The sequence below is a fragment of the Athene noctua genome, chromosome 9 (assembly GCF_965140245.1).
Source record: "Athene noctua chromosome 9, bAthNoc1.hap1.1, whole genome shotgun sequence".
NCBI classification, from domain to species: domain Eukaryota; kingdom Metazoa; phylum Chordata; class Aves; order Strigiformes; family Strigidae; genus Athene; species Athene noctua.
This window is the reverse complement of record NC_134045.1, coordinates 24,274,479-24,302,427: the sequence shown is the minus strand read 5'-3', so window position 1 is coordinate 24,302,427 and position 27,949 is coordinate 24,274,479. Positions and strand designations below refer to the sequence as shown.

At 42.1% G+C, this 27,949-nt stretch overlaps 1 long non-coding RNA gene across 2 annotated transcripts; it reads right to left on the bottom strand.

Moving 5' to 3' along the window:
* Positions 1-616: 616 nt before the first annotated feature.
* LOC141963730 (uncharacterized) lies at positions 617-27,064 on the bottom strand. Of its 2 annotated transcripts, none has more exons than XR_012634195.1 (3): positions 27,023-27,064; positions 1,806-1,990; positions 617-1,094 (listed from the first exon to the last, which is right to left on the bottom strand). It is a non-coding gene; the product is annotated as an uncharacterized LOC141963730 (long non-coding RNA). The 2 variants fall into 2 exon arrangements; XR_012634196.1 differs by lacking the exons at positions 617-1,094; positions 1,806-1,990 and adding exons at positions 12,411-12,850; positions 13,498-13,539 and having other exon boundaries at positions 27,023-27,061.
* Positions 27,065-27,949: the final 885 nt, after the last annotated feature.

Below are 27,949 nucleotides of genomic sequence, written 5' to 3'. Positions count from 1 at the left end.
CCAGAGGTTCAAACTTGGTGTATTAATTCCCTTCAAAATTCCTCCTGCTTCCCCACTATGCCATCCGAAGTCATACCCATGAATCCAGGCTCGTTTTGTTGTGCTAGGCAGCGGTGTGTTTGCACGACTATCCATCTACTACAGGATATTATTTTTCCAGTGGAGAATATTTCAAATATTTCCAACGAAGATTTTTTTTTTCCCTGCTTTTTTTTATTGGTATTATTAAAAATTAAAAAAAGGAAAGAAATAAATTCATACCACAAAAATCTATGGTAAAGTAAGAAAAGCAGGGAAAACTGAGAATTTAAAGATGAAGCTGATGCTGATAGTTGCTCACCTACATGATGGCCCCAGTTGGTGTACATATCCTAGTCAGAAATCTTTAATACATGCAACATTTCCTAAAATTCCTTGCACATGCCTTAATTTCACACTTTTTTACGTACATATGAAATATGAAGACAAAGCAAGAGAATCCTCTAAATCAATAAAATAATTAAAATCATTATAATGAACGTCAGTGTACAGTCTTGCTTTCTGAAAGGATTTCATAAACGCGAAAGGGCAGATTCATTGGTGTAATGGCAGGAAATCAGTGGCAGAAGGAAGTAATTCAATTGTAAAAATCTTCCAGAGTCACTTCTTTCTTGTACCTGATCTATACATGTTTTCTTTATGGACAACCCCAGAACTGTGGCTAGCTCTGATTTAAGTTTTTTAAATCCTTCAATAAGAGGAAAATGTAAAATCACGATCGTCTATATGATAGCTGCTGCTGTTCTTGGCTACCAAAGCCCTTGTGAAAGAAAAGCAATGGCTGTGGAGAGGTCATCACCAAGAGGCACATGAATGCCATCAATCCTCCTCTATCAGTCCTTCCCAAATGATAAGACTCTCTTTAGACCCTTAAGTCAAGTTCCTCTTACCCTGATATCTTCAAGTGGTCCCAGACCTGGTTCTGTTCTTCACGTCTGTCTGTAGGGTTGTGTTTGTCTTCCAGGTTTTTTTTTAATTATTATTATTTTAGTAGCTCTGGAGACAGGAAAGCGTGGCCTCATTGGCTGTGTTCTTCTCCATTAAGAGCGTATCTTCTACCAACAAAGACCAAGGGCAACTTTTTAATACGAGCGTGCAACACCCATATTTGTATTTAAACGTTCGTTCTACATTTATCGATGAGATATACGTGTCTGGTTTTGGCACATACAGAGAACATGAAATTCTTCCCTCACCACCTTTCTCCATGAATGGCACCATTAATTGTGTTTTATCTCTATTCACACCTCAAAACTCATAGATACAAATGTGTGTTTGGGCTCAAAATGTACCCAAGACTGCAACACTTAATTTTAGATTTTTCTTCTTACTTACTTATTTCTCCAACTATTTATGGGCTCAAGCTATCCTGGATAAAAATTATAGTAATATGTGTCCTGCGGTAGTTCACTCCACCTACTCTGCCATTCTGCTGAGCCAAGTGCAAACCTGTTATACTAATGAATAACTGTATTTGGATTCTTTCTAGCAACCCGTTACACAATATCTGAATACCTCATTGCTTCTAAACATGTATTAGCCTAATGAGAGAGAAGAAATGACCCTATTTCACAGGTGAAGAACTGTGGGACACTAAAAGCTAACAAAAAGGTAATTCAGCTCAAATATATACTTGTAAACGAGTTATCGACATTCAGCAGAAATACGACTGCCTGTGGAATCGCAGCCTAAATACCTTGTTTGGTCACTCAGAAAAAAACAACACCAAATAACTGCAGAGTCAGAAAGCATTTTTCCCTCAGTACCTTGTTTTAACTGCAGATTTCTCCTCCCTTTTATCCAATACACCATTTTCAAGAACTATTCCACATGGTTCCGAGGCTGGTACACAGGGAGGAACAAGTGATGTGAATAAAGGCACAGAAACTTGCTCATGAAGTCAGCCGTCTTCAAAATTAATTTTGAGCCTCTGTTTTCATTTTCCGTTTGTCTGTATAAACAACAATGAAAGGGGAAAGCAAAGTTTTAGCACTTTCACGTAATAAAGGAACAATGCAGGTTTAGCTTACGTAGGGAAAATTTATGTTTAGTGCAGTGAAATATTCATCAGAGACTGCATTTCTCAGAGCTACTAAAATTGCGCAGAAACCTATCTGATTAGGCACTCTGCAAACTAAAAAAAAAAAAAAAAAAGTCTTGTTTGTTAAAATAGGCTTTAAACGTCAAATTAAAGATTTATGACTCAGAATTGAACATAAATAAATTGCTGGCTGCATACTTGGAACAAATTCTTTCTTATTGTGCAATTAATATTGCTGAGATTGCTATTTGAAATGTGAATGAGTTTGTCTTTCTGGTTTGCGCGTTATTGTTAGCAGTGGTGATGGAAGCATTGAAAACGTTTGCTGGGCTGTAATTTTGGCAGAGGGCAAAATCTGGGGATGTGAGAGGCTGGTTGAATGCCTTGCACCCTTGGAACCAGTCTTAAGGCACTGAAAGTGCTCAATTCTGCCAGCAGACATGACCATCAGGTCCAATTTCATCCTGTTTGTTCAGCTAGTAAATATGTAGTTAAGGTGGGACTGACTGTGATCTAATTCTTCTGAGAGAGACTCGCAAAATTATTTCCAAGAGAAGCAACGAGAGGCATTGTCATCATTAAGAACTGCTGAGTCCTTTGGTGGTGGTGCAAAGATCATCTTCTTGAGTGAAAATACAAGTCAGGTGGATGCTTCCCCTGAGATCCCATTTTAACAACACTCAGGCACGTATCTGAAGCTCAAAGACATGTTTCAGCATTTGCTTGCAGTCAAACATGTGCTTAAATAATTTTCGGCATGAAGATAGCTTGCTGAATTGGAGGTCAAAAAAATGTCAGGCTGCACTTCCAGGATGTTTCTGCAGGAAATTAATTGATAACTATTTTGTAAACTGCAGTCAAGGATCGCAGCTGATGTAAATCAGCATTGCTCCTTTGGTTTTGAGGCTGGAGAAGTTGGCTCAGTCTTTCAACTAGTTTATCCACCAGGGATAATTAAGAACAAAATGGCAAAGCTGTTGGATCTCTGGTGTGTGAACATGCAGTTGCTTTAGATTATGCCATGTAACCATTAGGGACTTTTATACGTCATAATGCAACTGCATAATAAGGTTTAGAACAAATACAGTCTTTCACATTTTCTTTGTGTTATCCGTATAGGAATTCATCCCAACCAGATGTAATTTGGAAAGTGGAGGAGGTTTTCATGGTTATTGGTTACATCATCCAAATCCACTTGAGAAACACTTTGTGAACGTCAGAGTTTGGCAGAGATTTGGAAAAAGCTGACCAGAAATATTCAGTGATCAGATTTTCAAAGATGTTGAACCTCTGCAGCTCCGCGCATTTCCATAGCAGTGTTCCAGAGTTTGACAAAGCTGAGAATCTGTTCGTTATCATCTATATGTTTCTTTTATGACCCCCTTAGAAAAAATGAATCACTGCAAAACACATCTCCCAGAGAAGGAATACTGCCAGCTCTGCCTGTGCCCTTTAGGAGCACACACAACCCAAACCCGTGCTCACGGCACCCCCAAACCGCTGCCTGACTTCACAGCCTGCACCAGTCTGAAACTTGGAGGTCTTTCTACTCTCTTGTTTATATAGCTATTTTCTAAGCGTGTAGTTTTATGAGGAAAAATTAAGGATTTGTGTGGTGAGCTTTATTTCTTGCCCCGAGGATTTTGCATATGATTTCTACAGCATGGACATCCACAGCAGCTTTCCCTTTAAGGAGAATATTAAACCAAATTTCTGCCTCTAACTATTTTTATGAAACATGTAGGAAGTTAATATTTTGGGAGACTTTGGCTCATTGATCAAATTTGACAGATGGATACACAGATACAACACAGGCATAATGGTTGCATAAGCCTTAAATCCCTACAGAGACCAGCTAAAAAACATTTTGCGAGGAGCAGACTCACTTATTTACAAGCAGTTGCAGAACTGCAGGTGGGATTTCAGATGGACTGTGTAGCTTTGGCTTCAGCCAGGAGCGCTTTGGCAGTATAAATGAAAAACAAAATAGACATTAAAAATGTGTGAAATGGGAAAAATCAGAGTTTTCAGTAAATTATAATTAGGCCAGAAGAGATGTTTGCACACATCTAATCTGCCTGCTTGGTATTCTCCATGCTCTTATTTGTCTGAGATGGTGTTTTGAAAGGAACACCCAATCATATTTACAAATATCCACCGATAACTTTGCTTTTTTTTTCTTTTTCATCATAATCAATTCTTTCTTTTCTATTATGACTCGATTATAAATATGGCATTTTGGCGATAGGTGACAGAACCACTCTGGGCCAGATGTGCTGGCTGCCTATGAAGGGCTTGGCCATAGGATGTTAGTGGTTTAAAGTAACAGGAAACCTGAGGAATATCATAAATCAGGCTTCTCTGACTAGGTTTTTTGTACAGAGTATAACAAAATGTATTGAATAACTTAAGTATGTGTGAGCCTCCTGCCTACCAAATTACTGGGGTCTGCCAGTGGAAAGCACACTAATTTGATGTTGGCCTCAAACAGAAAATTGTTAAATGAAAATTAGGTTTCAGCGTTTTAACAAAAAATCAACTTGGAGTTCAGTGTTAACAGGAGCCTAAGGATTTAACTAACTGTAATGAAAATAAAGAGACAAAATTCTTGACTTTCTAAGCCCCAGTCCTGAGGAAAGGTTTCTACTTCTGGATCCCAACACAGCATGAGGGACAAAGCATGTACCTAAGGGTGGGTTTCCTTTCTTTTCTCTCTACTGCCATGGATTTCAGTACACAGTTTGTACTTTTCCACACTTCCATTGACTTTTATTAACAATAAACAGAAGGTTCTGGGCCAAAGTCATTGAATCCACGACAGAGTGTTTCAAAATATTAAGAGACCCACATACAAGGACATCAGAAGGGACTGAGCTCAAAGGTTCTCTCACCTGGTGCCCTGGCTCTGCCCTGGCCTGTGCAGGGCACTTCAGGAGAGGTATGATGACCACATCGGAGCTATTCCCCATCGAGAAGCTCTTTCCAACCTTGGCTGATATAAACAATCACATTTTAGTGATACCCCTGGAGATAAATCTGCCTACAGCAGTGCAGCTCCTAGTCTAACGGGCTAAAATTAGTTATTGCAAATTTGTTCATCCAAGGTCTTAGTTAAAAGATGATCTATTCTTATTACAAAATGAAAGGTCTTAAACCGTTGCCCATTTCTCTCCCAGCTCTTCCCTACCGTGGTTAAATAAATGAAGTATAAGAAGCTGAATGTCTTTTCTTTTTTTCCGTCTCATAACCCTTCTTTTTTTTTTTTTTTTTTTTTTTTGGAAGAGGCAATTTTAAACTTCCTTGAGTCTCCTCCTTTTGACCATTTTGTGGAGACAGTCATGACATGCTGATGCATTCTTGTTCCCTGAAATATGAGTCCCACATCAGTGCCTTAGCAGCTACACCTTCTCAGATGCCCATGTCCTCCCTTTCAGAAACCACTGTAAAGTCACTTTTAAACTTATTAAGTTAATAGACTTACAGTGGATTGGCCCAAGTTTTACCATTTCCTCCATAGTGTAGATGGTTTTTGGTCAAGCTGAGGTGCTCTCTTTCATGCCCTTCCTCTCCCTTTCTCCACAGTGTCACTACATGATATACATGTACATGGACCTCCTCCTGTACCAATTTCTTATGGCTGTGAGAACAGTTAATATGTTAAATGTTAGACAGAGCTCCTACTAGAAATGCATCCGCAGACCTTAGTCCCAGGCCATATTTCTTATACCTTTTTTTTTTTTTTTTAATATATATTTCAGTTTCTGGCAGAGGCACAGGGAGCGAGTGTGGCGTGCAGCGTGCAGCCTTTCCCAGACTGTGTAGCTTGGCACCAGAAAATAATTTCTTCAGAGTTCAAAACCTGTCAGGATGCTCTCTCGAAACCGCTCCACATTTGAGACGTGTAACACTAAAATGTCACTTTTGGGGCCCAAACCGGAGTGCCTTCAGCTTTCTGATTGGCAGAAAACTGACGGTTAGGCTCCAGGGAATTTCTACTACAGCTGTAAACTTTCAAAAATACTTTGTCGCTGCAAAAACTATAGAGTGTGGTTTAAATGAACAATATGCCCTCTTCATACCTCATCACCAGAAAGAACATGCTTTCGACTTCAGCATGAACAACTCATGGTTTGATTTTATTTTTTTTTTCACTCACACGAAACAGGTTAAGTAGTTTTCAGCTCGGTTTCTACCTGTCACACAAAAAAGGACTGTATTCCAGACATCGCCAGGAGGAGGAAGAGATGATACAGATGCTTGTGCAGATGTTTGGATTCTGTTCTCTTAATGCTCTATGCAGGACAAATTTAACCTCCTTATATGCCTCGTAGAAGACTAGATCACGGCTCTATTCCATCCCTGGGATCTCAGAGAAAGCCAAGTCTCTAGCTAATATGTTTATGTGACATTCTGAGCTTGGCTCTCCTCCGCCCTTCTGGGCCAAATCCTAATATGACCCAGTGCTCTCTCACATCAACTGGAGTTTTGCCTGAATAAAGTATAAGTTAAAACTGAGCAATGCCTCCAAGTTTCAGGCCAGCGATTCCATTTCACAAAAACTCATTGTATTATAAAAAGATACATCGGCTTCAGCCCACTGCAGCATTGTTGGGTTTTTTTGTGATAATTAAAAAAAAAAAAAAAAAAAAAAAAAATAAATAGGAGAAGGCAGGTCTTCTCCTCCCATTCCTGGGGCTACACCCTTCCCTGAACAAACCTATGCTGAGCAGAACCAGAATTCTTCCTGAACCAGTTTTGTCTCCAGGAGCCAGAGCTGGTTGGCACCCTGCCTCATGGCCGTTGATAGAAAGATGTCTCCTGAGGTTGCCAGGGTCTGGGTCAGGTCTTATTTACTTATAAACAAACCCAAACTTTTATTCCAGTCTTATTTTAATGTTTACTCTTATATTCTCTCCCTGCACTTCATTCAAACCCAAGAAATGACTAATGGTTTTATAGGAACAATCCTGACAAGCAACACAGGAAGAGCTAAGCGGTCTTGGAGAAGATGAAAACTCTCCAGCTGAAGAAAGGCTACTGGAAAATAGACAGGCTCAGGGAAGAACCTCGAGCACTGATTCCCAGTGAGGGTTGCATGCCTTGGGATTACCTGTCGCCTCCACGGTGTCCACACTTGTACAGCCAATTCTGGTCATATATCTCATGGTTCTCAATGTCAAGGCTCTCTGGACAGCTGGGGCTGCTCTGGGACATCTGGGCTGCCCTTCGCAGGAAATTGTGAGGAAATTTGCTGGAGGATTCTCAGCCCCTTGCAAGATGCATCAATCCCAGTCCAAATTAGTGGAGACCCCAAGCTTGAACCTACTGGCTGGATGAGTTGCTTTTGGTTGCAAGGGGTAAAAACTTGAGATGACATCACCTCTTTGGATGGACCACCGGTCTGTAGGCCAGGAAACATTGTGTGCATGGAGACACCCCTGACATGTTTGGTGTGGTCTGGTTATATGGCCTCTGGTTTTATGGAAGATGTTGCCCCCTTGCCTAGGGGTTGGCTTCCCCCAAGGCTGGATGGGGCACAGCTTTGCTGCTCTCTGAGTTCTCTCACCAACAACACTTGAAATAATTATGAGCCCAATGAAGGCAAGAAAACAGCCAAATTCATCTTTGATGTCAATCTCTTACACACATATTTTGGAGGTGCTGTTGAGTCTCTAATCACAGTGCTTCAGCATTTTAATTGTGCCTTCTGCTTTTGAAACACATTACAACCAAATGACTGAGTAATCATCACAATCCCATGAATGAGCCAGATAACTACGACTGCGCATGGAGAAACTGAGAGAGAAAGAGAGACCACACAGCAAGTAGTGTGAACCATGGGATTAGAAATGGGGATTTCTTTTTCTCTACGAGGCCATGCTACCCTGTATGATCTCATGGAAGAAGTATATTTTCCATCTATGAGGAATTCCTAACAGTATCAGTTAAGTGCAAATTAGTATGATCATTAGCCACTCGGAATGAGACGGCTGCCAGGAAGCCTGTGTGTATGTTTGAGGAAGAATTCCTAATGTCTGTGTGTCTGGAGGAGTATAAATTCTTCTATTCCCCTCCAGTAGCCTAATTAGATTTTACTCTGTTTATTAGAAGAGTTCAGTTGCTAGCTTAACATGAAATAAAATCTTCATGATTAAGAAGTCACGAGCAGTAAAGCTTACAGTATGCTGTTAGAAATTTTCCTTTCGTATCAGCAATGATGAAATCCTCTGGTGTTAAATAAAGTGAAAGCAGGAGTGCGTTTAGATCCAGCAGCCAGGATCCAAACCAGAGTGTCAGGGATGGAAGGAGGGTGGGAAGGGAATATCACGGCATTCAGATGGTACCTGAAATAAGACAATTACTGGAAAAGTTGCATTTTTAACCACAAAACAGAGTGGAAGAAACATCCTCTATGGGTTTTTGCTGTAAAACAAGGGTTGGAAAGTTGCCCTTTATTTGAAAAGATACTCTTCAGCTCTCCTCACCTCCTTCTATTGACACAGCAGTATATCAAGAGCCCAGGCTCATGAGAAGATGAGGTAATGCCTAGATCTAAGTATTCTCGAACATCTTCAATAGATGTCCGGACCTAAGCCCTTCAGTGATGTAAAATAGCCTTTAGGAGTAGCTGTATCCATTAGACATTATTTTTTCTGAAGTGATGTCTAGTCTTGATCTTGGAATAAAAATCCATTGAAGGCAATGAGATGCTTGGGGTTAGGATCAGATCTTTTCTTGAAAAAACGCAGAGGTCTATGATGAGCAGCTAATAGCCGCCAAGATTTCTGAAGTTCATAGTTTGCCTCCCAGTTCCCAGATCTGTGGTGGCACTGAAACCCAGGCATGTATCCCTCAAAAACCTCCATGTAACATTTGAGGTATTGAAGGCTGGGGAACCAGCAAGGAGACAGATATTCTATTTCCACTGACTTTGTTGAGAACAGCTGGCAGCGTGTCACACACAAAATCATTAGCAACCTGCAATAAAGAATTTTCCAGAGGGTCTTTGAATTGATGACCCCAAAATCCTACTCAAAAATATACCCCTGTATCCACTTACTTGTGGAAAGAAAAATAGAAAGTGTTTTTTCTTTCCCCCAATAATCCAAGAAAGTAACCTTTAATTGCAAGGTGGGTTATTCTTCTAGAGGACCTCCATTACAAGAAGCAGCTGTGTCTAATGTAGGTTTGCACTCCAGGGCTGCAGCCTCGGAGTCCAGGCTACCCTGATGGTAGTGGTAACCTGATCTATAGCCACAGATATGATGAGGTCCTTCACTTCTTGTGAATCGTCTAAAAAAAACATTAAGGCTTAGAGTCAGGGTGCAAATCTGAGGGCAAGGTAGGAAGCCTGGTGTAGAAAGTAAGTTCTGGAGCCTGAAAAAGAAAAGAGCAACCTCAGAAGAGAAGGTTTGGAGTCAAGGAAGGAGACTCAAAACCTAAAGCCTTCCCAAAAAAGCAAAGGGATTTGTGTAACCCGAGGGACTAAAAGTACATTTTGGCCCACGGTCTGGTTTTCCTCAGCACGTGCCCGGCCACAAGAGTCCATGTGGTTCTTCTGTTTTCCCAAGTCTTTTGAAATATAGATGCAAGAGTCTCGAATCCCTGCACTTCCCTGCATTCCTCAAGAAATTGGCCCACCAAGTAGTTGTAATTCAGGATACCACCATACACCCACGTGTAAGATTCCTTAACAACTATGCACATTTTTAGTCTCAAATATTTTAGAATTGTTTTCACTGTGCCTGAGCTGTAATTGGCTCAGCTTCCCAAGTGTTGGATCATCTAACTAGAGTGATTTTTGACTCGGAGCCCAGGCACCATATCAAAACATTTATCAATTAATCATAAAAAGTAACTAACATTGTTGTCCACCCAAGAAAAACTGTCACTTACAGACTCATGTATGTTATTCCTTATGAAAGAGCTGCTATATAGAAGTTGATTTCCTGCACAGACCAGGTGGAAAATCTGCTAAAGGCAGAGGTCAAATCTAGTTTAATTTTATACCCTTTGTTAAGAATGTTCTCTCTCTCTCTCCCTCCCTCTAAAAAAAAAAAAAAAAAAACACCCCAAGAAAAAAAACCCACCCTTGTGTTCCTTTCCAAGTTTTCTAAAGTTAATTCATGTGGAAGAAAAAAAGATTAGGATAAAATTTCAAATATTAAATTCAAATGCAGGATTAATGAGTTTTATTTCAAAGCCCCAGAGGTTGTCTGGAATTTAGGACATTTTTTTAGTAGCAGACACGAGACATAGCCAGATGCAGTCGTGTTTTGGACCAGCTCAGCACAAATTTAGCACCTTGAAGGAGAAATTTTATGTCTGTTTTGTAAAGCAAACATTTCAACTTTTTCAAAATCCGTTGTCCAGAAGATCTTACTGTTGCATAGGATGAAATAATGGATTTAAAATAATGCTGACTTTTTGTTCTAGCACACAGTAATTGCCACCCCATCACCATCACTGTAGGCGATATAAGTCCTCTGTCCCATGCAATACATGCATATAGTTCTTGTTTGTTGGTTTTTTTTTTTAATAGTGTGAAGCAACCCAGATAAAAAAAAATGAATTAAACCTTTTCCTGAAGCCAAATTCAAGACAGTCCTTGCAACACTCTGCAAGAAAGAGCTTTTAGCAACTTGGTTTCTTAAAGACCAGCAGGGAACAGCTTGGCAGAGGTACAAACACAATTCTTCTCACGCCCTTAGAGATAGCATGGCAAACCCATGGATGATGAGCTACTTCACACCCGGTCCCTGAGGCAAAGGAGTTGTAGGCCAAACCCGTCCTTTCATGAAAAGACTTTTTTTTTAATTGTCATAAAAATTAACAGCATTCAACTTCCTTCCCAAGCAGGGTTGCTCCCAAGAAGCACAACACAACAGTAGTGTTTCAGGTCACCATTGCCGCTTTGTTCAACTGAGAGAAATCCCTGTTTTCAGACAAGAGTGCAGTTTACTGAAGACTCAAGAAAGGCCAGTTATACCTGCAAAGCATAACCTGCAGATCCAGAGCAGGTTATCTGGACCGCAGTGGCTTTTGGACAGCCAAAAGTGTTTAGCATTGGCCTGATTGTGCTCTGCCTGAAATCAAAGAATAAAATCCCTGTTGAGTTCAATGGAAGAAGGCGGCGACAACATCGAGTTTAATGCTTCATACATCAGCACTGAAAACTTGATGGGAAAGGACCAAAACCTTGCAGTGAACACCTTCAAACATTGGAATCTTGTCTTGAAAGATTCCAATTATAGCATGAAGAAAACACTGGCGTTTCAGATTCTGGCTTTTCTTCAAATTGACATACCACAGTCTGTAAATAGAATCAAAACTAAAAAATCATTCTGTTTAAATTCCTTCACTGCCTTAGAAGCGCGCCTCACCTATGGAGAATCAATGTAATTAACTGTAACAGGAACAGGTAATTAAGACCTGGTGACAGGCAAGCTACAGATGAACTATTCCATTTAGAAAAGCACTCACAAATGTTTTATTCTGATTTCTTTCTGAGCTGGAAATCCTTCAAGAACAGGTTTTCTTTCCTCTTCCCACACCCCCTGCTTCCCCAGTACCGAACAAAAATAGTCCATGGAAATAGCCTTGTCTGACAAAATTTCTGTTTATGGCTCCCATCAAAATCAGTGAATGTGATGGCACACGAAAATATTATGCGAAGTAACAAAGGTACGTCAAAAAAATACAAAAGTTTTGTTTGAGTTGCAATGAAATTTTCTGGTCAACCACAATTTTATCCCATCCAACTGCTCAGAATGACATCCCATCTCTAACCCTCTTTAACAGCGATGGAATTTTGGATTTGAAGCTTCTTTTTTCAAATGGATTTATTTCATCCGTTTTATTTTGGACAGGGTGGGAGAAGATGGGTGTAATTGTCAGGAATTTTAGATTATAACTGCCTTGAGCAATGTTGAGCCATCCCTAAAGGAAGGGAAAAGCTGTGCAAGGCAATGGCAGCTGCACTAACTGCAACCAGATTTTGCTTACATGAGGATCATGCCTCTTTTTGGTCTTTCTCATCCTTTGAATTCAACCCCTGATATTTTCTCAGCATCTCAAGCTGAAATATGTCTTAAAAGTCCAAAATTTCTCCCAAATTTGGTGAAGACTTGATGTCTTGCCTGGTTTAACAGAGAAAGCCATGCTATGTGGTATCAGGGGCACAAGTCTGATTCACTTTGGCTATATTAAGAAATGTTTTACTTCTGGACACTGTTTTGCACATTTACAATCAGTATCAATACTGCACAGTCTGACCCAAAACACTCGTGTCCACAAGTCACCCCTAAATCAATCGTATCACTATGGCTTATTGTCCAAGGACAGCTAAACATGAGGCTCAGCCAAGGGAAATGCTATCCAAAGGAAAACAGCAATAGCTGAAACGTATCCGATGCACCAACAGGATGCGAACCTTACACAACACCTTCCTTTTTTGAGAACGTATACTCTTAACACAATAAAAATATTGGCCTGTGGTCCCACCTGGCCTGAGTACCTCATAAGGCTGTTAGCTGAGCAGATTTGATAGTTTTCCATTCTTGGCCTGGACTTCAGTGTGAAATATTCCCACAGTCAGATGCTCATTTACGCAGTGAACAAACAGCGAAGCATCCCAGTGACCAGAAAATAGAGACACACGAGCCAAACCTAGGACCGGGTGGAAGCCTGCTTGATGACCAGTTGCTCCACACCTGGCTCAGGGCTTGGGGATTTCGTTCATGGCGCCGTGAGGTGTTATGGGGACTCCATCTATCATTGCATCAAGAAAAAAAAAAAAAAAAAAAAAAAACAACAGCAAAAAGAATAAAGTGAAGATTTTTATGGCCCTAGGAGGAATTAACCTGGAAATATCATTGGCACAAATAGAGCTGTTCAGCAGACAATAGCACGCTGATATTGCCACAGGTTTGTTTACCCAAACGTGGCCATCCTCGTTCTCAATTCCCACCCTCCTGGTCCCCAGCCTGGTGAGCATCCCCACAGCCCTCCGGCTGGTGGAACACAACCACCGCTGTGATTGCCATGCTGACAGCTTTATTGCCCCCCTGACCTTGCTATTTTTAAAGAGCCAGGTTATGTCGGTGATGTAAACAGATCTTCCTCATGCAGTTATGTTATCCCATTGCAGGGAGCTGGAGCCTTTGGTCCTCGCTCACTGGTACTGTCATGTCAGCTGGTTTAGGTACCCAGGACATTATGGTACTGGTTTTACAGGCAGCTGCCTACACTAATGAAGTGATTGTGTTTTCCCAAATGACTCAGAAAACACAGCTTTAGATCTCTTCTAATTTAATTTACCAAAATTGCTAGAAATAGTGAAACCACCCAGATTCTGGCAGCCAAAGCTTAAAAGAACATCAGTGCATCCTGGCTGGGGTTAGAGGGGAGATGCTTACGTGAGATGCCGGGTTGAGCAGGGATCCGTTAAACATGTACTCCTGTTAGAAGTGACAAAGTGCAAATACAAGTTTTAGTGCATGAATGATTCTCTGGATTAAGTGCAATAAGTAGATAAATGACAAAATGCCATTGTAAAAAAATGGCACTGCCCTCTCACTTTGAAAGTGCTCATTGCAAAATGAAGAGTGGACAGAATGGCTGGATGCTTAACTAGGGAAAATAAAATATTTCAGCTGGCTGAGTGATACATATTTATTAAAGACTTGATTATCTATATCTAGATTATTAGATGAAAGTCTAGATTATCTTTTCTGGGGCAGAGATGGACATGGTTTCAGAAAATGTTAAAAGTTTGGGTCAAATTAGAAAAACACTTGTTGATTTAGTAAGTATTTATCTACGATTCTCCGTATGTAAACTATTTACTCAGAAGGATAAGAATAAAATGGAAAATGGCACAGTCCCTCTCCTATTCTAAAATTCCTGCCTCCAGTCCTCTTTCCATAAGCAAAGAAGTGCCCACAGCAAATGTGTAGACCTGCTCCACCAGGAGGCCTTTCTTCATCTCCCATGAAAATTTTTCAGTCTAAGCTGAAACAAGGAAAATAAATGGGGAAAAAAAAAAAAAAAAAAAGAAAAGAAAATTCTTCTTGAACTAATGCAGTCTGAACACGGCCAAAGGTATCTAAAACTGCTCCAAATCATTTAACCAACTTTTATTCTTGTCGATCTCAGTGTCAAGAAGGTTGTGAGACTCTACCTGGAGGATTTCCTTGGTGCCTCTAAGCCTGCAGGAAACCTTGAGGGACAGGCATTAGTGTCCCCTCCGACTCCACTGCTACTCCTTAGCCTTTGGGAATGGGAAGAGGAGCCTATTGGTCACTAAGCACTAGAGGTGATGGAGATAGGTGCATCTGAGGCCTCCAGGGAGTAGCCAGTGGGTGTAAGCTACACAGTGACACCGTTCCCATAACGTCGGAGCAAGAAGAGGTGGGTTCAAGTGAAACCACAACTCAGTTCCTCACCACTCACCCTTCTAGTTTGAAGGAGTTCAGATAAGCAAATTGGAAATGATGTCATAGCTCCCATAGGACACCGCAATACGTTGTCATTTGTCCAGCCAGAGTACAACTCTTATTAGTATGATATAACACAGTAGTTGGGAACTCAGTAGAAAAAACAAAGCTGGAATTTAATAAAAAAACCCTATAGCTTTTAACTCATTGCCCTTAACACGCAGAGCTACTGTAAGTGAGTGCCTTAACATGAAAACTCTGAAGACCAAAGAATTAAAGTAAATGCAATCAGCAGATTACTAAATACCAATGGGAAATTTAGAGCTATAGAGCAAAATCCCAGAGCATTAAAGGATTTGCCGCTTGGCATTGATGAGAAGCAAATCTTTGGATTTCCATTTCTATCCTTAATTAGTAACCGAGGTTTATTTTAGTCTAAACTAAGTCACAAAAGATAACACACCCTAAAAGAAAATAGAAAGCAGTGCAATAAACTTCATAAAATGTCTTATTAAAAAATAAGGAGAGAAAAAAAAAAAAAAAGAATAGATTCAAATGGAAAATCAATTTCCAGCACTTCCATTTCCTTTTGTTTTCTTGTCTTCCCACCCATACTCAGCTCTTTTCGAATAACATTCAGCTCTTTGCTAGAGAGGTTACAGAGGGCGGTAACAAAGATAGCATTTTAAACCCAAAAGGGAGGCTCCCTTTTAGAAGGGACATTTTAGGAGTGTTCTCGTTCCTTCACAGCTTGGTTTTTGAAAGTTTGCTGTCTCCCTGCCCAGTTCCCAGGGCCCCTCACTGGAAGTAGGACCTAAAATGGATGATCCGTGCTTCTACATGACTTTGGCTTTGAAAAAAACAGTCGTGTCAAATGGAGAAGGTTTTTTTATATAGACACTTTGGGACACGGGAAAGACAAGGGTCTCCTGGTTAATCAGGAGATCCCTAGCTTGGTTATCTGATGTCCTCATCTGCCGTTTGCACCCCTGGTGATGTGCTGCCAGAAGCTGGCTCGGCGGGGGCACCCCGCTTCCCTGGCAACAGCCTGGCTGGGCTGGAGCGTGCCCAGCTGCTGAGATGCACCAGGGATTTGGTGTCTGATTTTCTGAACTGCGATACAGACTCCCGCTGCAGCATTCTGAGCCCAGCTCTTGCTGTGGCTTCAAGTAAAGCTGTGAAATTTAAGCAGCTGGCTTCGGAACAGGAAAAGAAAAAGAGCCCGTGAGTAAAATCTGAAGAAATACATAATAAAGAGCCCAGTCCCAAACCAGCCACATGCTTCAGCAAGAAAAAAAGCTGAAGTACCATCTCCCTGCTGTTACTCACTTCCTGATTCCCTCCCTTCCCCAGTGAACTCAAGAATGCGTTTGGTCCCCATAAAAATTTACTATGGAGTAGGCTGCATGTGATTCCTGGGCTGAGGCTGAAAAACGATGCCCAGGCATAGTGGCTTAATGAAAGGGTGGCATGTGAGTGAGGCTAAGGCAGAGAAAATAGACCCATTTAATGAGAAAGATTTTAGGAAGATGCCCTGCCTGTGTAGGTATGGGCTCAGTGTATCCCTAGGGTACCGAGACACTCAGCAAGACACATCTGAGCTGCTTATTTCTTTGTCTTCCACGGCCATAGGAAAGCAGAACCTCTTGAATTACCGGATATATCTCCTTCTATGGCAGACACTACGTCAAATAATTCCCATCATGAACTCACTAAACTCTCTTAAAAAAGCGTTTCAATTATTTGCCCTGTCTTTACCTACAGCAGCTGCACCAGGGCCTCATTTTAACATCTTCTACTGCTTATTACTCACCTGTGGAGACTGTTAGGAAAGATGATAGTGACACAAGGGAATCTTAGATAAAAGAATTAAATACTTGAAGCACAAAAGCCAAGGTCAGCAAGCTTTGTCCAAGAGTTAAAATACTCATAACAGACTCGTGTGTGCAACAACATAACCTCTTGATTTATCTGTTTAGCTTGGGATGTATCATGCTGAATGCCAGTGGGTCATTTTTGTGCTAAGCCCAGTAGATAAAAGATTACCTTTTGCATGAACCCAGCCTATTTAGCTCGGTTACATTGCATTTGCTGACTTCTTACCTTGGTCCTAAGTTGTCTGAAGCCCAAAATGGACCACAGCAGAACTGCAGTCATGCTTTTGAGCTCCTTTGTCTGCATTTGGAGGCTGAGGCGGGGCTACCTGCTCTCTCCTGCCCGTGTCCTCCTTCCTCCTCCGCTTGCTATGATGTGAAAGAAAGAGTAATGCTGGCTCCACCTGAAAAGTCACCATTTTGGCCCAGGGTTGAGTCATAGTTCAAATACTATTTCTAGACATCTTACCGGGAATTCAACTTCACCTTGCCAAACGTGGCCATAAATTTCCCTTTGGTCCCCTTCTTCTCCTACGTTACAATGTGGCTGGACTCAGCTTGCCCAAACCAAAAGTGTTGAGGCCAGAGGCGGCGACGAGGCTCTGCTAATCCCCAGTGTAAACTGGTTGGTGGGGGGAGCAAAACTGGGCTCACTTCATGCATTTGCCAGTTAGCAAGGAGCCAGCAGAGATGTGCAGTGCCCCATATGGCCCATGGGCTTTTGGGGTCTGGGGACTCCAAGGTCCAGATCTACAGATCTGTCCCCCCAGCAGCACATTGCTTCACAGCCAGGACTTTGAGTGAAATCCAGCCCCAGCATCAAACAGGTCCTCTAAGCTTAATGACCAAAACTGCATTCCGTACAGCCAGCCCCAGAAGTTTCAAAGTTGATATTTAGGCCTCAAATTGTATGGCTTAAAAATGATAAGTTTAGAAACCAAACCAAGAACAAACCTTACTTTGAATTAGTTTTATTTGTCTTGTAGTTTCCACTCCCTTGGATTGAAAACTGGGCACCTGATGCACAGTGTCAAAGTTTTCATTACGAGCTAAAGGAATTAGAGATACACATCTGAAAAAGAACACTGACTATAGTCATATGATGGCAGGAGCTGAGCCCTTAAGATAAACCATCAAATACTGTGCAAACTGAAATCACAGGTAAACTCCCTTTCAACTAGTTCATTCATGGGGAAACAAAAAACAAAAAAAAAAAACAACAAAAAAAAAGGAAAACAAAACCAAACCAAACAAAAACCAGAAAAACCCCCACAACCTGTTTAATGGATTACTCAACAAGTGGGGATATTTCGGTTTATGGATCCTTATTCTGGGGTTGAGTTGTGGTGTACCCATTTTGAGGCATTGATGGATATCTGCCCATCTGAGTTAGCCCTCCTCTTTATCTCAGTGCTTGAGCAGCTCACAGTCTTTAATGTATTTTGGTTTTGTGACACCTCTGCGATGGCCAGGAGGAAGATTGCCACAGGGGAATGTGATGGACGAGCATGGCAGAGCCATGAACTGCCACTACATCTCCCATCTTACGGGGTGCCCTGTGCTAGCTCGTAGAGAAGAGAAAAAGCAACTCCCTCACTTGTTTTTTTAATTTGCTAAAATAACAGCTCCATATTCCCAGGGGCAAATGTCAGGAATAATTGCATGCAAATCGCACTGGAGTCATGCTAACGCACCCATTGCCACCCAAGGGCTCCTGAAGGGTTAATATCGAGGGCTCGCTGGAGTTCAGTTAATTTACAACTGGAGACCTTTATCATCTCACACTGACATTGAGGGCTCACATTTCGCACTTAATTACTTGTTCAGCAATCACGCCTGGAAGAGATAGATGTGTTTCTGTGTTTAGCCCATGCAGCTGTGAATTGTTTATTTACTTATCGTCAGGCCGGGAATGGCTGTAATTTAAAGGTTCAGATCTCTGCTACCCTGAGTGGTGCAGGTCTTCCTTTAAACACTTCCATATTGCCGCGGTGGAATTTTGCTGGAGATGCCCGTCTTCTCCTCCTGTTCCGGGTAATAAGCCAGCAGGTGTAACTGGTTATCGGCAACTGTGATTATTTATGCTAAACAACCGCTGCCAAGTTCACAATCATAACGAAGGATCCGCAGAGATAAATTTTGGAAGGTAAAAAACAGGCCAAGGAGATGAAGCAAGATGAATTCCAGTAACTCAGCTTCTGGGGAATGACCCGATCCCTATCTCGGCGCTGGAATAGCTGAATCACGGCAGCTTCAAACAGTGGCTCACAGCAATTCATAGGCCAAATGGTGTAATTACAATTTAAGCTGTCAAATGGTGACCAGATGGCTTTATCTTTCTCACCAGAGGCCTAAGAAGTTGGTAGGTGTGACCTTTCCACATACCAATCCACCTGCGCAGCGCATGAGGTCCCGGCATGCCCAGCCCTGTGCACTGACACCCAGCCTTGGCTTTGATAACTTTTGAGTGAAGCTGTGTAAATTCAACAGCACCAGTTTTCACGGGGCTCCCAGGTTTTGCATCACCCTTAAACGCCAAGATAACAGCTGCCAGCAACGTTGTCGGACTACTTCATCACACAGGGATGCAGAGGGCTGCTGGAGTACAAAGAACGGGGGATGCCCCCTGTTACTCCCTTGGGGGGGAATAGATCAACCATCAACCTAGGAAAGAAAAAGTTGTGCAAGGCAAAAGAATGTCTGTTCAATAGCTGGTTGACAAAATATGCCTCAGAAGGAAAAGCAGTGAAAATCCCCTCCAAGAAGGAGTAGCCAAAATGGTCCGTCCTTCCAGGCATCGCCAGCCCATGTGTAGGCAGAGCTGCAACGGAGGGATGCTGCATTGTGGCTGTCCTGATGGGGGAGAGTTGTTGGCAGAAGCAGGCTGGACACACCACCTAAAAGAGCCTAAGGTAGTTCCTAGGGAGTCGCCTTGGGCAAACCTTGGTCCAGTTTCCCAGCAGAGACCAGCTGCCCAGGTTGGGTGCTTGCTGGGGGGAATGTCCCCACAACCTGGCCCATGGCCAGAGGCAGCTCTCTCCAGCCCCCAGGAAAGCCCAGCCTGGTCCCACACCAGCCAGAGCCCGCAGGGGAGCACACTGCTTTGCAGCAGGTCTCAGATTAGACCAGTGTTAAAAAATAAGGGCTTTGGGATTGATGTTAACCCCGGCGAATTGTGCTTGTGGGCAGGTGGAAGGGCCGACATACACCACCAGCAAGCAGCAGAGCTTCTGCCTCAAGACTCTTGCAGAAGCCAACTGCTTTCAATTTAAAGAAAAGGCCTTCCTGTCCCACGTTCTTATGAGAAACACACATTTCTCCCAGTCCCAAGGTTATTTCTATCTCAGAGATGAGAAGGGGATGCAAGCTGGCAGGGAGCATGGCAAGGAAGGCTAATGCAAAGAGGTGGTGCTTCCTAATATTTTTTCCTATTATCATCACCGCTGCTGCTGTAACAAATTACCAATGTCTGCAGAGAGAACATCATTAAAATGGTTTAATAATAATGTGTAGCCAACAACAGATCAGCACATTCTGGTTTTGAAGAAGAGTAAGAGATATTATTGGGCATGCACAAGCAGAAATGCAGATATTTTTAGGGTGATTTGAATTTTCTCAGAAACAGAAATACAATCTTAATGTGTCGCTTCAGTAAAGCCAACTAAAGAAGAAAAGAACCTAGATAGGTATAATTGAATTACACAAAATCCTGGAATTTGATGAGAGATAAAGTTACCACTAATTCCCTTGAAAAAAGAAAAAAAAAAAAAAAAAAAAGAGAGATGAAATGAAAATGTCAAAAGAGCAGTGAGCTGCTTAATTGAACACTCAGGCTTTGGGTGCGTTCACGGGTGTGTTGGCAGCGCATCCATGTACGCACTGAAGTCAAAACACTGCAAAAATGGAACCCCCCCCCAAAATGGAACTTTTAACAAAGACTGAAGTGAACTGCTCAGAAATGCTGCAGGATTTTCAAAGAGAATAACGAGGCAGAAACAATTAGAAGCAAAAGCTGAGCCGTAACAGCCCGGTATGTCCAAGCGTGCTGGGGCTGGGAATTGCTCTGCGGGCTGGATCCGTGCGGGTGGCACCAACCAGCGGGACCCAGGTAGCTCCCAGGGTGGCCACTTCTGCAACGACCCACTGACACAGAGAACAGAGAAAAACATGTGTTTCTTTCAGTATTTTGCTCTTTTTCCTCTTTTTCTTTTAATTTCTGCAGACTGGTTTGAGGGTTAGCAGCAGCACGGGTGTTCGGGGTCGCAGCCTCAGCTTAGGTAAATGGGGATTTGCAGTCAGCTATGAAGATTTAACTCAGATGAATCTTGCCCTGATTTAACAGATATAAAATGACAGAAGGCAACTATTGGCTATAAGAAAGCTTCCCGGACCATCAGAGGAATTATTGCGAATAACCTGCGAGCGCAGCGATTAAAGGCAAGGGGCGCAACAAGGTGCTTTGAGGGCACGTGCAGAGGGATACAGAAGATCATCCCTTCTGCCGGCTCCCCAGCGCTGCTGCTTCAGTCGGGCTTTTCCCACACTTCATGGGAAGCAAAAAAGTTCACTGAGAGCCTGAGGGGATCTGAGGAGGCAAGGTGGGTTGGGAAGGATACACCAGAGCCCTGCTGAGTGCCATAGGATGCCGGCCCAGATGTGAAAAGTACAGGGAGAGAGGGACAACCCCACATCGCCGTGACACCTGTATTATTTTTGTCCTGAACCCACACAGCACTGGTAATTGCAATCAACTGGCTTAGTAATAAGATCATTCTCAAACACATTTTTTTGTAGCGGAGCTTTGGAGAAGATGCACTTTTGCAGGCGATACCTCTTCGGCTCTGGGACCCAAGGGCAGAGGGGGGAATCACGTTCTCTGACAGTTGCTCATCACCACCCCGTGTTTCAAAGAGATTTTATCTCCCTGGCACAGAAGATTTCCCAAACTGTTTATATTAAGAGCAGCTTTTGATGCCAGCAACGAATATTACTATATTACTGAAAGGAATCAAAAGCTAAAGTGCCTGCGTGTACAGTTAATCTATCCAAACAGAAAATGTTTCTTAAAAAATTACAGCACTATTTTTTTAACAAACCTCAGCCAAACTCAAAACTGAATAAATATAATATGTTCTTTTAAAACCAATATTTTATTATTATTATTTTTTTAAATCACAGGCAAAAATACTTTCCTTGCTTTCATTCATCAGCTAATACTTCACCACCCCCCTACCCCATATTCGAGCCCAGAGATTTGCCTGTGACAGGATTTCTGCTTCGGACGTGTCCGGACCGAAACACCTCCTGAGGCTGGCGAGAGGGTGGATGCGAGCACATTCAGTGAGCATCACGGCCAGCCTGTGGTTTCGATCTCTTTTCAACAGAACCATGAAAAAGGCAAGAAAATGCATCAAAGAGGCCAGTAGCGATGGGAAAGGCAGCCACCCTAAAGCCTAATCCACCAAGACCCTGAATAAAGGCAGAGCCATATGTATTTCTATAGGATTTTGCAAGGGCATCTATTTCTACTGACATGCTGTTAAGGCAAGAATAGAGTTTCCTTCTTCATGTTATTAAAAACTGGCTTGTATAGTCATTACCACAATGTAATTTTCATTACGGTTGTTTACAGCAGAGTTTGGCCCTTCTATTTTTATTTTTTAAAATATATTATTATGATTATTACTATTTTATTTTAACTAGAATGGCTGTGCAGAACTTTCCTGGAGTTTTTAAGCATTTATTTAGACTTGCATCATTGCCCAAGACCACAATTTGAATCTCTCAGGCCTCATCCCACGATCTTTTACTCCCCTAAATGCTGTGCATATTTGATTCTCTCGTGAAGAGGAGTCTAACCAAACAACTACAGCGTGCAAGTACCCTAAAACGTAGTTAAAAATTACTAGAGGAGACAGCCCTCAGTGATGAATAGGCAAGTGGGGTAACCTGACCCCTGAGAGCTTTACACATCCCCTTTTTTGTTTGTTTGTTTGTTTGTTCTGTTGAATTTCCCAGGAGTTTCAGCTGCAATCAAACCTGGGGCCTTATCGTGCTAGAAAAAGCCATGAAAATGCTTTAAATACTATCACCACGTTGACCATTTTTTAAGAGGGGGTGATTCTAGTTGCGAGCTGTCATAGAAAAAGATATTTACATTTCTTCCATCTGATTTTTTTTTTTTTTTTTTTTGGTATGAAAGAGAAACTGTGTTTGGGTGCCGTTCCCCCAGCATTTGTGTGCCGCTTATTCTGCTGCCCTGCTAAAGGTCAAAAGCAGGTAACGTATGTTGAAATTTCCACAGACTGGGGTAAGCTCTGAGGTTGTTGACTTTGATATCAGTTTTCTTCCACCCGGGGGGGAAAAAAAGAAAAAAAAAAAATCACTCCAGCTCCTCATTGATTTTTCATGGAAATTCACCAATTTCTCCTAGTTTAAGATCTAGTCTCTGATTTCTCCCTGATTATCATATCCCTCTGCCCCCAAAATGAAGTCCTGCTTTGTTTCAGCTCAGGATGATGAAATCATGATTACTGCACCGAGCACAGGGTAAAAATTTCAGTTTGCTAGAACATTGGAGATGACTGACAGAGGTTAATTCAGGGAAAAAAAAACCAAACAAAAAAACAACCGAAAAAAAACCAAACAAACAAACCCCAAACAAAAACCAACACAAAACCTCCCAGTAAATGTGCCTTAATAAAAAGGAAAAATAATGAAAGAAACCTTGAAATGGGAATGTAACATGCAGAAGATGCTAATAAGGTTGTCACTGCTGAATTAACCCCCGCTATGACTCTAAATTCTCCTTTTGGAAATCACACTTTGCTCTGGCTGTTTGTTTTGTTTTAGCTGACTGTCGCTCCCTTCCCTGGCTTCAGCCCTTCTGCTTTTAGCTGCAAACCGCTACAAGGGGAAAAAAAAAAAAAAAACTGTTTTGCATTTCTACAACTTTAGATAACGCAACACAAACTGATGGAATGAGCCATGTAACTTTATGGTCCCACCCCAACACTGCAAGGGGCAAAAATGACCTTTAAACAAACAAAATTTCAGTCAACAACATGCTTAATTGGTGCAGAACTGGATTAGGATGTTCCCACTGGGCTCCCGAGAATTAAAGCCACTTTTCTTCTGATATATTGATATAGATGTTATTAATGGGGGTCTTGCAGATGTTATAGGGAAAATATTTAAAACTTACATTTTAAAATGTATCTGGGATATGAACGTTCAATTTATTATTGCTGGAGTCTAGAAATCTAAGGTATTAGAATGAAAATTTTTTATTAATTGTCATCGACTCACATATACAAATAGAAATGTCATTATGTGCTTTTAAAAAAAAAGGTTTTGAAAACTTCAGTTGTCAAAATAACCAGAGTATTCCCTCCCATGAGAGCACAGGAAAGCACTGTGAGTTATTAAAAGAAATCCAACAAATGAGATTTTTAATATTTTTTCAGATAGCTAGTCCAGGGAAAGAAAAGTACAGTAAAGAAGACAAAACTGGGGAAAAAAAAAAAAGAGAATATGTCATAGACTAAAATAAAAATCCTTTTTTTCTAGATAAAACAAATGTTTTAAAATCAGTTTATCCATTAGTATGTGTAGATATTTCATCATATATATATGATATATAAATAAATAAATAAATTAATTAATTAAAAACCAGGCTAACATTTCCAATACAGCTTACCAGTCATAACTTTGACAAAATATACAGTTCAGCCTTCGTGAATCAGGATGTTTTAAAGCCATTCAGGGAAGCTCCTTCTTTAAACACAGTAGCTTGAGATTAAAACACAGATTTAATTCTTTAGAGCATTTTTCCCAAATGAGTATAAATGTGAAGTCTGCCCTTTCAATTAAATGACAGCAAGAAGTCAGGGGAAAAAAAAACCAAACCAAAACAAACAATAGCAAACAGTTTGAGATTGATTCTGCTCTCACTAACCTCATTGTAAATAAGGGACTGGCTCTAATTTAGTTAATGCGATTTCACCAGTGTAAATTAAATTAGGCTAATTATTTTATGATTAAAATGATCTCTGTCTTTGCAGACAAAATAGATTATTTTTAACAATTAAAGGATTTTTCCACATTTAAAAAAATATATATATATCTGGCATGAGATGTAAAAGCAGAACTCCCACGGACAGAATGTTACTGTGGGTAGAAAAAATATTTTTGTTGATTGATTTTTATTATTTTTTTTAGATTTTTTTTTTTTTTTTAGAATTGCATCTATAATCTCTCAGATCAAAACCAGTTGTGCTCTATACATTTTTAAAGCGTGTTTTGTTGTTTTTTTTTTTTTTCTTATTGCCATCATGGTTTTGCCCGGCGTACAACACACCCACAATTTGTAAGTGTGTAAAATTCATTTGCCAATGCATGTGGCTACCCCGCGAGATAAGGGCTGAGTTCCCTTTGGAAAACAGGAAAGGGTTGTGTATAATCTGTTATACATTAAGTTGGACTGTTATGGTTTTTAAGTGTTGTACGGTAACTATTTTTATAACGCCTCTAATTGCATAAAAAGCAGACGCAACGTGCAGCGTTTAGGGCAAGTGGGTATTGATTTTCATTCTTGATAGAGAAACCTCGCCGATAAAATTATTAAACTGGGTGTTGATAAAGCAAATTGTACTAGAAGTGTAGAACAAGTGCTGAAAAGATAAATGCGCTTTCAATGGCGATGGAAATAGATGTCGCGGTAGAAGGTGACCAGAGCACGAAGCCCCTTTTCCCTCTCGCACTGCCAACCGAGCAATGCCATCTAATGGAGAGCCCGCACCTAGCACGGCCCGAGCAGGCGTTTTCCCTGATAGCAATCTCTGCTTAGCTTTAACAGCTAAAAAAAAAATTTTTTTTTTTAAAAAAAAAGCTTTACAAAGCAATCGTTTCAATGGAAGAATAACAAAATCCTGTAGCAAAGGCTGGGCAAATATTTTGCTTGCCTTGCTGGATGTCAACATTTGAAGTGAGTAGCGTTGTCTCAACCCATCCCTGTCTCACGGGCAGATGCACGCGGCCCCTAAAGCACGAGTTGTGGTTTTATATGAGGAGCACGGCTGATGATTTAGAAGCTTCGATTTATTATCTTCATAGAAACCCCCCATATTCCTGTTAAGGCAGAATACTTGGAGCTGTGACCCGCTCTGGAAGCGATGGGCAAATACACCGGGCTGCACTAAACCGCTGCTCTCTGACGCGTGGTGGTGACACGCTTTCGCCTTCCCCATCGCTCCCACCCCTCATGCATCCCGACACACAGGTCCACGGCGGCTCGCACGTGGCCCTTTGCAGAGAGATGCCCGTGGAGAAACCGAGGCCGGGGTGCGGAGACGACAGAAGAAAGATGCCTTTGCCTTAAACCGCATTGTGCAGGTTGCAGCTGCTTTTCTGCAGCGTCACAAACATCTGCGTGCGTGTGCGCACCTTCCCAGGAATGTTTTTCTGTACCCGTGGGCAGGCAGGCATCGCTGCTGATCAGTGGATGCGTGGTTATCTATGCACACATATATAAACACAGGGGCGAATTACTTTGCCTTTTCACTAGTGCAACAAATCGTGTCTGACCAACTTCTAGGACTGACTCCCAAACCAGGCCCTAATTTGAAGATGATTTAAGATTTCCACCCTAGTTATATACCCTTGGACATAAGGCTGTCAGAAAGCAGTTTGGGTTTTTCCTCTCCCCTTTCTCCCGTCGCAGTTGAACAAAGCACCATTCTCTCTGGCTCGTGCGTGTTTTCCTTTACACTGTACCCAGGATTTGCCTTCTTATTTATTTCTGTAGGGGCTGACCCAAAGCTCCCGCTGACTTCACGAGGTCTGGGATAGGGCCCTGCGCTTCTTCAGCCCCTGACCTGCTGCAGGCAGGTCTGAAATCGGTGCTAATTTGAATGACAAACATCAGGCCACACAAAAATAGTTTAGAAAGGGGGGGTAGGGGGGGGAAAGACAGTCATTTTCTATGAAGTGTGCTATGCTTACAGCAAGATTTGCACCCGTTCCACCACCTATTCCAAGAATATTCTAGTATGGGAAGTTTAGGGATAAAAATCAACTTTAAGAAAGACACAGTTTTAAAACCATCAGGATTAGAGGCGACACTTAGAGCCAGTAGAGCTGGGGAAAAAAAAAAAAAATAGTGCAAAGGGTAGCTTTGCTGCTTTCAGAAAAAAGGAAAAAAAATTGAAATAATAGTAAAATAAACTCAGTCAAGCCCAACAACAGAAACCCCGAAGCAAATAAAAGCGAGTGGAACAGATTTCCGTGTTTACTTTTCTTTCTGCAGTTGGATCCCTTGTTGTAGCCACAAGAACTGCAAGGATAGAACTCGAAATGGGAAATAAAATACAGGAAAAAAGGGGGGAAAAAAAAAATCATTTAAAGCAATTTAAGGCAAAGGAAGCAAATCCAAAGCCTCCAACCTGGGCCAGCGGAGCTGGCGGAGCAGCTGCTCTCGGAGCAGCGGTGCCGCTTCCCCCTGCCCAGCGCTGTCCCAGGAGCCCGGCGGGATTTTTCGAAGCAGAAACTCGGAGCGAGGAAGGGGAGGAAGAGGAAGAGGAGGAGGAGGGTTTCGGGAAGGGGAGAGGGAAGAGAAAAAGTCCAGTACATACAGCTCGATGAGTCCACCAGCCCCCAGCCTCCGCTTCTCTCTCTCTCTCCCTCTTAAGTCAAAAAGGAAATGCGGTTCTTTTTTTTTTTTTTTTTTTTTTTTTTTTTTTCAGAATCAGAAAATGAACCATCAGGAAGTTGGCAAAATCTCTAACTAAACAATCAATCGAGGAAATGCAACAAATTCGCGCGGGCCGCGCGTTTTGGCAGGGAGAGGAGCGGGGGCCGGCGCGCAGTCCCGCGCAGCGCAGCGCAAGCAGCGCAGGGCGCTGCGCACCGCGGGCAGCGCTCCGACCCGCGGTACCCTCTCTTTGCTGTATTTTTACCCCACGGAAACTCATCCTCCGGGGCCAGGTACGCGGCCGCGGATCCCCACATCTCCCGCGGGTGCGGCCGCCCAGTTTTACTGATTTTGCTGGTTGCGGCAGAGCGCGGGGCAGGGCGGGGGGTGCCGGCAGGGCCCCCCCACCAGCCCAGGGACTGCCTGCCGGGCAGAAATACCCACATCAGCCCATCTGTCCCCAAAAGGAGGTGGAAGGCAGCTCCCCGCACACCCGTGCGGGGCGCGCAGCCTTTTCCGAGGAATTATCTTCCCTTCCCACGGGCTGGGCTAAGCAGGATGGCGACATGACAGAGTTCCGTGCTGGTATTTCTTCTAAAAGTGCATTTCTCACAAGGATGAGTGTAGCAAGGAGAGCTGGGCGCTTTTTTGTTGGGGTTTTGGTTTTGTTTGTTTGTTTTTTCTTTTTTCTTGCACATCTACCCTCCGTGCTTTTCCTAAGTTTTCCACAATTCACCCGTTCCTTCCCCTTTTCTTCCCGTTTCGAAATGACGGTCTCTGCCTGCTGATACGGACCGAAAGTCTTTCTCGCTCCCCCCAACCCCTTACGTAAAACAAACAAATAGAGGAATAAATAAAATAAAGCCCG